Source organism: Mercenaria mercenaria, chromosome 3, assembly GCF_021730395.1.
Source record: "Mercenaria mercenaria strain notata chromosome 3, MADL_Memer_1, whole genome shotgun sequence".
Classification (NCBI taxonomy): Eukaryota; Metazoa; Mollusca; class Bivalvia; order Venerida; family Veneridae; genus Mercenaria; species Mercenaria mercenaria.
The window spans coordinates 43,894,508-43,906,637 of NC_069363.1; the positions used below are offsets into that span (position 1 = coordinate 43,894,508).

The 12,130-nt window shown below is 37.3% G+C and overlaps 1 protein-coding gene across 1 annotated transcript in view; it reads left to right on the plus strand.

Annotated features, from left to right (window-relative positions):
- Positions 1 to 12,130, plus strand: part of LOC123524906 (atrial natriuretic peptide receptor 1-like) — a 161,561-nt gene that overhangs the window by 36,969 nt on the left and 112,462 nt on the right. The gene's annotated exons all lie outside the window — the stretch shown is intronic.

Below are 12,130 nucleotides of genomic sequence, written 5' to 3' on the forward strand. Positions count from 1 at the left end.
ACAACTTGTATCACCATAAGATCTCGGTTCCTTTCTTGAACTGGCCAGATCCCATTATGGGTTCCAGAGTTATGGCCCCTGAAAGGGCCAAAATTAGCTATTTTGACCTTGTCTGTACAATAGCAGCTTTATTTATAACCTGATTTTTACCAAACTGGCACACAACTTGTATCACCATAAGATCTTGGTTCCTTTCTGGAACTGGCCAGATTCCAATATGGGTTCCAGAGTTATGGCCCTGAAAGGGCCAGAATTAGCTATTTTGACCTTGTCTGCACAATAGCAGCTTCATTTATGATTTTATTTTAACCAAACTTGCACACAACTTGTATCACCATAAGATCTTGGTTCCTTTCTTCAACTGGCGAAGTTCCTTTATAGGTTCCAGAGTTATGGCCCCTGAAAGGGCCAGAATTAGCTATTTTGACCTTGTCTGCACAATAGCTGCTTAAGTTTTTGATTTGAATTTAATCAAACTTGCACAAAACTTGTGTCACCATAAGATCTCGATTCCTTTTTCAAACCGGCCAGATCCCTTAATGGGCTCCAGAGTTATGGCCCCTGAAAGGGCCAAAATTAGCTATTTTGACCTTGTCTGCACAATAGCAGCTTCATTTATGATTTGATTTTAACCAAACTTGCACACAACTTGTATTACCACAAGATCTTGGTTCCTTTCTTGAACTGGCTAGATTCCATCATGGGTTCCAGAGTTATGGCCCCTGAAAGGGCCAGAATTAGCTATTTTGACCTTGTCTGCACAATAGCAGCTTCATTTATGATTTTATTTTAACCAAACTTGCACACAACTTGTATCACCATAAGATCTTGGTTCCTTTCTTCAACTGGCGAAATTCCTTTATGGGTTCCAGAGTTATGGCCCCTGAAAGGGCCAGAATTAGCTATTTTGACCTTGTCTGCACAATAGCAGCTTAATTTTTTATTTGAATTTAATCAAACTTGCACAAAACTTGTGTCACCATAAGATCTCGATTCCTTTTTTAAACCGGCCAGATCCCTTAATGGGTTCCAGAGTTATGGCCCCTGAAAGGGCCAAAATTAGCTATTTTGACCTTGTCTGCACAATAGCAGCTTCATTTATGATTTGATTTTAACCAAACTTGCACACAACTTGTATTACCACAAGATCTTGGTTCCTTTCTTGAACTGGCCAGATTCCATCATGGGTTCCAGAGTTATGGCCCCTTAAAGGTCCAAAATTGGCTATTTTGGCTTTTGCAGCCATATAGATACTTCGTTTATGGTTTTATTTGATACAAACTTCCAAAATATCTACAACAGCAATAAATCTTGGATTCCATGACAAATCAGATCCAATCGTAGGTTCCAGAGTTATTTTATATCTGATTACCTCCCCTGATTGTAATCAAAATGGATTTATATCAGTAAGTACTTATAGGACTTATTTGAAATTTCATTATTGTCATTAGTTGGACTGAGCCAATCAGGGTAACTATGGACTGATTTTATGTCAAATTACCTCCCTTTATTTCAAATTAAAATGAGTATATCTCCGTAACTAATGAAGATACTGATCTGAAATTTCATTTATGTCAACAGATATATTTGGCAGATCCTTCTTTTGTTCACTTACAATAATTTTTTTTTAATTACTTCCCTTTTACGTTACTATAAAAAGCTTATTTTTAGTAACTTATTTATTATTGGCCGTAGGGAAAAACCGAGACCACTTTTCTGTGGTACAACATGGATGGTACCTTCAATTTTTAGGTGTATTTTGACATATCTGTACCTTGTAAGAATTTTTTTTCTTTTTGGTTAAATTTCCTCCTTTTGTTGTTCCTGTCCTTTGGACTTAGATATTTTTTCTGAGGACCTTCTTGTCCTCAAGTGCAATAACAGGTGAGCGATATAAGGCCATCATGGCCCTCTTGTTCTTTTTCTAGGTCAATTACCAGCCTCACTGGGTCAAGTCCCATAACTCTGACATGTATTTTGGCCATTTTTTGCCCCGTTTTGGACTTAGAAAATTCTGGTTAAAGTTTTACATGCAAAACTAATGCAGATATTGAATTGAAACTTCACATGTGTCTTGGGGTTATGAAACTAGGTGAAAGCATCAAGTCCTATAACTCTGACATACATTTTGGGCAAATTATGCCCCTTTTTGGACTTAGAAAATCCTGGTTAAAATTTTGCAATAGATTTAAAACATATTTTTTCTTTTTCTAGATCAATTAGCAACCTCACTGGGTCAAGTCCCATAACTCTGACATGCATTCTGGGCAAATTATGCCCCCTTTTGGACTAAAATTCTGGTTAAAGTTTTGCATACAAGTTACTGCTGCATTTCTTTGGCATGTTCCGCTTCACTGCACAAAATGGCCACCAGAGCTAAAAATAGAAAAATCTTGTCCAGCTTTCACAAGTCAAACTGCTGGACAGATTTCGACAAAACTTTTTTTTTTCACAGTTTCACAGGAGTGATCAGTGTTTCAAATTAACTTTTGAACTTGGCAGCCAGCTGGGCTCCTAGACTGAAAATTTTGGTAGCAGTGTTCGAAATAAGCGCCTGCCCGATTGCCTTGGCAAGTAAAAAACCATGACGGGCAAGTAAAACTGACTGCTAAATTGCCCAACGGGCAAGCAGTGAAAATAGTCTTTGACTTACACCGCCAGCCCAAAGCTCGAGTCGAGTAATTTGCAGATCAGTCGAGTATAAAATCCAACCTTCACGCTCAACTGGTCGAGTGAATTGAACCCCTAATATCCAACAAATGTCAATTGTGTACACTTTTTACATCTGTAGTTTTCGAAGGAAAACAAAGTCAATACACTGTGACGTAACGTGATTAGCTCCGCCCCGTAACTAATCAAAGCGGTGTTTAACTCTTGATGACTGACTGCCTCCTAAAGCATCATGTTTGATAAAGAGAACATCAGTAAATCGTGTTTTATAAAGAGACCGTCTGTAAAATGTAATCCGTCATTCACATCAGCCGACATGTTGGGAAGGCGCTGATTGCCGATAATAAAAAGATTAAGAGTTGGTAAGTTGTTTGCTCCGAAGTCGGAAGACAATAGAAATAATTGTCACAATGATACCGACAATTCCAGCACAAAAAAAGATAAATGAATAAATTTTATTTGCAAATTGGTGAGTAAAATAGACAGTTCAAAGTCAAAGTTAAAAAACTTTTTTCCGATGAGTAATAAATTTGCTACTTACTTTGAAATTTCAATTATAAATCCTGCTTTTACAGTATTAAAAAAGAACACAAACACACACACACTTCAATCCGTCTCCTATTTAGGTTACACAACTGATATCTATGACACATTTTGATGCACATGGCAGCTGACCTCAAAGGCAAATTTTCCTTTATTGATTTTCGGTATTGCTCTTTGATGTGGGATGAAAGTTAACTGATCGGACATTGGGGGGGGGGGGGGGGGGATTGACGTTATTTGACATAATTTTACATGAGGTTTATAAAAATGTACATTAGTTTTTTTGTGGATTTTTATTACGTAGAGGATGAACAGTAAGTTTGTTGATTTTAATATTTAATGCTGACTGTTGCTATACTTATAATAAAACTATAAAATTGTTTTTGTTAAATATAATGTTTTCTTATCATTCTAGTGGTCCTTTTCTTTAAATTGTATTACTTTACACCATGTTTTGAACCAGTAAAATATGAAGATGATATTCCTGATGACGATGATGATAAGGGTCATTGTACCAGAGCTCCAGATAAGCTTTTGGTGCAGTTGGGTATTTACCCATCACTTTTTGTCTGAATTGGGTATTGGAAATTTGAATTGGGTAAAAATAATATCATTACCCAGCCTTTTCAGAAGTAATTGGGTATTTGCTAAAACCAATTGGGTATTTTACCAATCTTGCACTAACAATTGAGCAGGGTTTTCCCGGACGCAGGTTTTCTGCGTCCCTGACGCGCTTTTACTGCTTTGAACTCGCATTTTTCAGTGCCTCTTCGTCCAATGGACCCGCAAAATCGGTCACAAAACTCCTTTGCACTTAAGCCACCTTTGCGCAGATACACATGTATAATGCACAGTTTTTTGACCCCCGGGACCACCCCCGAATCGTGTGTGCGCATTTATACTTAGGTATAGACAATTTTCCAACTTCAAACAAGTTTTGGTACCAATGTTCGCCATTTTGGTAAAGGGAAACTACTCTCCGCGCTAACTGTCACCGCTAAAATCTAAGATTGCCGTTACGTTCCGTAAAAGATCGAGCGGTTTATTTTTCTTTCAAACAAAATTAATTTCATATGAATTAGAAGTATTTTGATGTAAAAAATATAAATAAATCACAAAAATTATGATACTAATTAAGGATCGAGTATTATCTTTAACCGAGATCAAACTGTGAACGACATAATGGGCACGAGGTGACACACTAATTGCAGGTAATTACTGGCTATTTGAACTTAACTAAAAGAGTATCACACCTTTTGTTATCGGTCTGAATTGAGAAGCTCATGTCATTTTGAAAGATGCCATACCGAAATATTGAATCATCTGCTATCTAAATTAAAAAGATACAAGTTCATTCGGTTTCAGGGTAAATTTTTATAGTAATAATGTCCCTTTTCAAGATCAGTAGTTTGTGGACCCCCAAAAATTATTAGGGACTCCCAAATAAAAAACCCGAGGGAAAACCCTGATTGAGTATTTTTTTGCTTACAGTATACATGGTATATATCATTAAACAGGACTGACTAAGTATTTTAATGGCGCCCTTCAATGTTTAATATAAAAATGTATTCAAAAATTGTAAGGAATGATCATACTGTTGTTTTCTTTTTCACTTTTAATGCAGTCTGAGATCAGTTCATCCACAATATCCCGAACGATGTGGTCACCGCAATATGCGTTCTCCCAAAAGATGTCATCCAGTATTGGTGACACTACATCGTCACAAACAGATAACTGTCATTGTTGAACAGCAAATTATCCCACTAATTTGTTTGTTTGTGCTGCAGCAATGTTTTTTCCTGCAACCTCTTTACATTTTATCGGCGTAAAATTGTTTACGGGGCCTCCGTGGCCGAGTGGTTAGAGTAGTTGACTTCAAACCATTTGCCCCTCATCGATGTGGGTTCGAAACCTCATTTGGGGCGTAGAATTCTTCACGTGAGGAAGCCATCTAGCTGGCTTGCGGAAGGTCGGTGGTTCTACCCAGGTGCCCGCTCGTGATGAAATTGTGCACGGAGGGGCACCTGGGGTCTTCCTCCACCATTAAAGCTGGAAAGTCGCCATATGACCTAAATTGTGTCGGTGCGACGTTAAACCCAACAAAAATAAAAAAAATTGTTTACAAAGCGTCCAAATAACACCGATCAGCCGACTGAATGGTCCTGTTATTTTTCCGATAAATTGCAACTTGTTCTGCAGTAACGTATAACCAGTCAGTCAAATCTAGCGTTAAAGTCTCGTACCCGTTCTAGTTATAAGGAAAATGCGATACACAAGCTATTTTTTACGAATTGGGTATTAGGAATTTTAATTGCGTTTCAGTACACACACTGTATGAATTCAATTGGGTTTTCTGCAATTTTAATTGCGTAAATACGCAAATACGCAGCTTATCTGGAGCTCTGTTGTACAAAGTAATACTAGGACTCCCAAGAAAATTTAAAAGGGACTGCAAAATCTGAATGTTAGGCAGTCCCGACTCCATGAAATTGGTTCCTTATGGAAGCGGTCTGCTCTGAATGAGAAATATAACTTTGATGATTAGGATGATGATGAGCCAGAGTTACCACAGGAGGCTGTGTTTTTGTTTGTTCTGACTCTCAGAGAACAAATGATAAAGAAAATGTTATGACTATTCATTTACAGGAATGTATTGCTCAACAAAGCAATGCTGTTTCATTTCATACAGTGCTGAAATACGAATTATTTTTCAGGCTAGCAAAGTTAACTTGAATTTTGGCTAGTACTATTTCAGAGGCGCTAGCCCGAACGTTCTGGGATTGAACGTGTTTTTAAAGAAGAGATCCAGGGCAAGTTGGAATCTAAGGGGCCAAGTTGAAATCAGTTCTAGGTTGCCCTACGGGCAAGTTGGAATTCTGATTTATTTCACACACTGTGGTAGCCCAGCTTGAAACTTGGTAGCCCAACTATTTGAATGGTATAATTTGGAGAATAAATACTGAATTACAATAATGACATTTACAAGCTGGGCCATTTAGGGCCTTTACTGTTCATCATTTACATAAATGACCTGCCATTTCATGTAGACAATTCTACCACAGATATGTTTGCAGATGATACTACAATAACAGCCTCAGGATACTCTGTTCCTGAATTATGCCAAAACCTTCAAGCTGACCTTGACAATCTAAACAGATGGTGCAAACAAAACGCGATGATTTTAAATGCGCAAAAAACTAAAGCAATGTATAAAATACATAATTTTTGCACCATATAACATTTTGTTTTACAGACATCTCTATGCATGTTTGAAGTAATAAAAAAGACATACAGTACATGTTTGCCATGTTTTTGAAAAATTTTAACTCGAAATACTCCAGTCCAGATCAGGATCCTCAGAGTCCAAAAGCATCAGACAGGACACTCCTTGCCAAAACGAAATCTAAACTGTTATGCCCAATTTTTTAGGATCCGCACTCGCCAATTACTGCAGCTCAGACTGTTGACAATTTGTAAGATGTAATACTGAGTGCTGAATACACATTACACACACGCTGATAGCATAATTTAAGCTCCACCTACTGCAGGTACTTGTGAGATTTTCGCGAGAAGTGTGAAAGCTAATCAAATTATCCGTTACGCTAGAGGTGATTGTATTCAGCCAATTAGAGCTGCGGTTACGTCTTTGACACTGTGTTTGATTGTCAACACGTAAGAGTGCAAAAACCAATAATCCATAAGCGTTTCTCAGTCTGGAAAATCACGATGCAGTACTCGTTTAATTAGCATGTTTTTTTTTTAAACAAATGAGGAAAATTCGGTAGCCCAGTCGGGCTTGTACCTGTGGAAAATCGGTAGCCCGAGCTGAAATTTGGTAGCCACGGGCTGTCGGACTACCGTGAATTTTGAACACTGCGGTATACCGTTAATACCGCGCACCTCTAATTTTTAAGGTTAAAGTTTTTCGGCAACCTTTGTTTTTCTGTCATATCTTTGTTACTATTGCTTATATCTTACTGTAACTTTACATAACCATTGTCCAGCAGACAAACAAAGTATGTGTAGGGACTGGGCCCATTATACCCAAGGTCAAGGCCACCAAGGTGTTATACTTAGGTTATTTTTAAGGTTAAAGTTTTTCGGCAACCTTTGTTTTTCTGTCATATCTTTGTTGCTTTTGCTTGTATCACACTGTAAGTTCACATAAACATTATCCAGCATACAAACAAAGTATGTGTAGGGGCTGGGCCCATTATACCCAAGGTCAAGGTCACCAAGGAGTTATACTTTGAATTATTTTCATGTTAAATTTTTTCTTAAGCTTTGTTTATAGACATCTCTTTGGTACTTTAAAAGATAATGACTTGAAATTAAAAGTATTTGTTTATAATCATCTGCATGTGTGGCTACATACCATATAACTCTGTGTTTTTGACAGAATTATGCCCCTTTTGTACTTAAACCTTTTTTGCAATCTTTGCTTTCTGGATACTACTTTAATGCAATATAAGATAAGGACTTGAAACTTAAAATCTACCTTTATCATCATCATCTGCATGTGTGGTATCAATCCCCATAAGTCTGATTTGTATTTTTATACTTAAATTTTTTACAAACTTCGTTTTCTGGACATAACTTTGTTACTATATAAGATAATGAATTGAAACTCAAAATATATCTTTATCATCATCATCTGCATGTGATGTAACAATCCTAATAACTCAAATTGACAATTTGATGGAATTATGCACCTTGGTGTATCTTCCTTTTAAAGTAGAGGTCTCTTATTCAGACATATATTCATTTTACTGTCAAATCCCCCGAATAGTGGAGCGCGCTGTCTTACGGACAGCTCTTGTTTATTATTTAAGAAATAAGTCCTCAGCTCCTGTTTCTTTGAGTCATATGAAGTTATGATGTCTACAACATCACAATTTATATGATAGAATTGGAGGTCCACTAAAGTCTGAGTAGGTCTAGTAGATTTTAGCAGTTGGTGGACCTGCTGGCAACTGCTGAAAAAAGTTAAGGTCGAGGCCTGGTTTGTGTCGGAGGATGGGAGTCTAGTACTGGTACTTCCCAGGAATGTTGGTAGGGAAACTACCCATCTGAATATGACTGAAAAATTGTTGAGAACGGGCGTAAAACCTGAAACAAACAAAACAAACAGAGAGTCTCAACCCTGACAAGACTCGAACCCACAATCTCTGCATCAGTAGGCAGATTCTCTGTACCATGGGACATCCTTAGAACCCCAGTTGTGAAACATCACTTTGTTGTAGGTGTCAGAATACTGTTTTAGAATATAAATAATGGCAAAATGCACCTAATGGTGAAATAAGTAGGTTGAATTCAACAACACATCAATGCAATTACTTTGTCATACAAGTCAAGAAATTATGTTTGATATCTTTTCGTGATGTTATATTCATAAAATGAATTTATTTACATAGTTATTGACATGTAAAAAATACAAATGAAAACATCTTGACTGCAAAATTCATACAGATCCAATAATTAAAATTCTGTGGGTAGGGGGTATCAAAGCAATAAAAATTCTGTTGGTGGTCCCCCAAAAACAAAATTCTATAGGTGGTCCCCTAAAAATTGGAGCTCGTTCCTAGCCCCCCAGGCCTTTTTTCCTGGAACAGCCCTGACGTGATTATGTTGCAGTGCAGTTATAATACACTCTGAATTGTAAAAACTTCACGTTGGACCATTTTGAAATAAAAGAAACAGATAACAAAAAGCGGAACGGTCTGAAATGGATTTCCAGATACCTGGAAGGGGATAAGATGGCATGTAAATGCGGTCAGGTGCGTGTGCTCATGCATTATTTCCGGTGTAAACAAAACATGATGGCTCAGAAAATCGCTCGCAAGTTGGGCTCCCAGCTTATTATTTTTACTCGCACAGTCCAATTTTTGGTGGCACTGGGCGAGTGGGCGACCGCTAATCTGAAACACTGGTGATCAGTACCAAGTCTAGTTGTGCATATCACCCACACGTTCCGCTTTGCTGCTCAAAATCGCTGCCAGAGCTAAAGGTAGAAAAAACTTGTCCAGCTTTCACAGGTTAAACTGCTTCTGGATTTCGACGAAACTTCAAGGGAGTGATCAGTATCAGCCCAAGTTGTGCATGTTGCTGGCACATTCCGCTTCACTGCACAAAATGGCCGCCAGAGCTAAAAATAGAGAAGTCTTGTTTGGCTTTCACAGGTCAAACATGCCCCTCTTTCATCCTTAGAATACATATGGGGGGGAGACATGTTTTTGTGAAAAAATCACCATCTAGTTCACTATCAAAGTCTACACCAGAAGAAACAAACCCCATAACTCTGATTTGAATTTCGACAGAGTTATGCCCCTCTTCAGTGTTTTTTGTGCCCCCAACCCCATGAGTGATGGGGGCATATAGATTTGCTCTTGTCCGTCTGTCCGTGCATCCGTCCGAAGTTCGTGACAAACCTAGCTCAAAAAGTATTTGATATAAATTAATGAAACCTTGCATGAGTCTTTATCATGATATGAACTTGCGCACCTTCTATTTTTCGTCTGGCTCCACCCCCTAATTTTAGAGTTATGGTCCCTGAAATAGTCAAAAATGCACATTTTCACCTTGTGACACGCCTAGCTCAAAATGTATTTGATATAAATTGATGAAACCTTGCATGAATCTTTATCTTGATATGAACTTGCGCACCTTCTATTTTTCATCTGGGTCCGCCCCCTATTTCCAGAGTTATGGCCCCTGTAATAGTAAAAAAATGCACATTTTCACCTAATTATGTGCCTGACTCAAAAAGTATTTAATGTAAATTCATGAAACCTTGCTCGAGTCTTTATCATAATGTGACCTTGCAAACTGGCTATCTTCTTGAGAATTTTAGCGTTTATTACAGTTTTGGCCCTTGAAATAGCCAAAATAGTGGATTTTTTGTTTGAGATGCTCATAGTTCAAAAAGTTAGTGATTTTTTTTGGAAAAAATAAAGGTGCCTGTGCCCGCTGAATTGGGAAAATAAGCGCGATAATTCCCAAAATTGGGAAAAATAGAAATATGTTTTAATTTCCATACTAAGTGATATAAATCTGTACATTTCCTAACTGAATTTTGTTTGAAGAGTTTATATTTTTTCAAAACCACTTTTGGATTTAAAATTGTGAAATTTTTGTGTGATAAAGTAAATTAAGACACCAGTACAACTTGTAATAATTGTATTTATCAATTTTCACTTCATTCCCTTGAAATTTGATAACGTCCGAAATTTTAACTATCCGAAAATGGGTACAATCGCGGCGATTTTGATCTCCAATTTTTCAAAAACTAGGAGAGATATTTTCATTAACATAAATGATTAACTGACATAATAAAACATATTTAAACTGACTGAAGTCCATATATCTCTTGAAAATGGGCAATGTTTTGTTTGTCATGTGTTTTCGCGATGGTTACCTTGATACGATTTTGATCTTAAAAAGGACGTTTTTGATGTCATTTCTGCCAATTTCATGTTGGATATCGCGGATCTCACGCCCGAATATATACTGTTACATTTTGGAAATAAAATATTATAATTTGAGGGGGGGAAAACATCTCTTTTTTAGGGGAAAAATAGACGATTTTTTGGGAAAAAATGGCCTATTTTGGCGAGGGGAAAGTGCCGATATTCAGCAGTAAAAATACGCAAAAAAAATCACTGAAAGTATATGGTACAGAATAATGAATCCATTTCATAATTTTTTTTTTTGAAGCTATACCCCATTAAGACTGCAAGCATTTGAATGATTTTCCCTTATTAAAATGTACCAGTGGGGGCACACCCTGTGTCCTACAGACACATTCTAGTTTTAGGGTGGATTTGGGGCCAATGTTTGACCCCAATCCCAATGAAAAATAGTATGTTTTTCCCCCAATTTTAACTCCAAAATTCCCAATTGAAAGTTTGGAGAAATGCCTGAAAATTTTCACAACATGACACGAAAAGTAGGTTCCGAAATCCATTACGTTGATGTTGTTATAAATGGTTTTTGTTTCATAAACAGTCAATTGTAGTTACTTCCCCTTAAACCGCGTCATTGCATGGCATGATATTGTAAGGGTCTGCTGATCGTAAACATGTCGTCAACACTTGTAAGTATAATTATAGAAAATCAGTAAATATGACGCTAAAAGTAGGCCAAAATTGATGCTTTGTTCGTCAGACAAACCTTAAAAGTACAGATTCGTTTACAGCTCAAATTACCATTTACCGGCTACGTCTAGTCAATTTGAAACCCAAAGTAAAAATGTAGAAAAACTAACAATAACACTGTCAGTGACTGGAATCTGCATGACTGATTCAGATAACAGCCGTTTTCTTTATTGTTTTGGGGAAGGGTGACGGGTCCTTTCTGATGGGGAAATTTGCGTCGTAAAATACCAAATTGGGGAATTTTTTTTTAATAATTTATAAAACAAGAGCTGTCGGAGGACAGCAACGCTCGACTATTTAACAGCCTTGTCGCTTGAATGAATAAGAAAGTCGAAAAAGGGGCATAATTTAGTAAAAGAGTAAAATAGGGTTATGGAACCTGCATAGTGCTTATCAGCTCATGACAGTGGCAGCGATTTTTTTCCTTCTTTAATAGGGTCCGTAAAACGGACCCTTTCCCAATTGAAAATAATGACCATTTTTCCCAATTTCAGACCAAATTATTCCCAAAAATGACCTACAAACATTTTTGAAACGGCTGCTGTCCCGACATCGTGAAATTCGCCGATTATAGAAAATATGTTCCGAATTTTAATCGAGTGTTCGCTAATTTTGACCAAAGGGCAAATAATCGATTAAAATTCAGAACATGTTCTCTGTCATTTAATCAATCGCACCATGCATTGTTTTCGGTAACCGGTTTCCACGATCTTTTTCTGTAGAACCAGTGACAAGCTGTGCGAACAATGAGTCACAACAGCAAA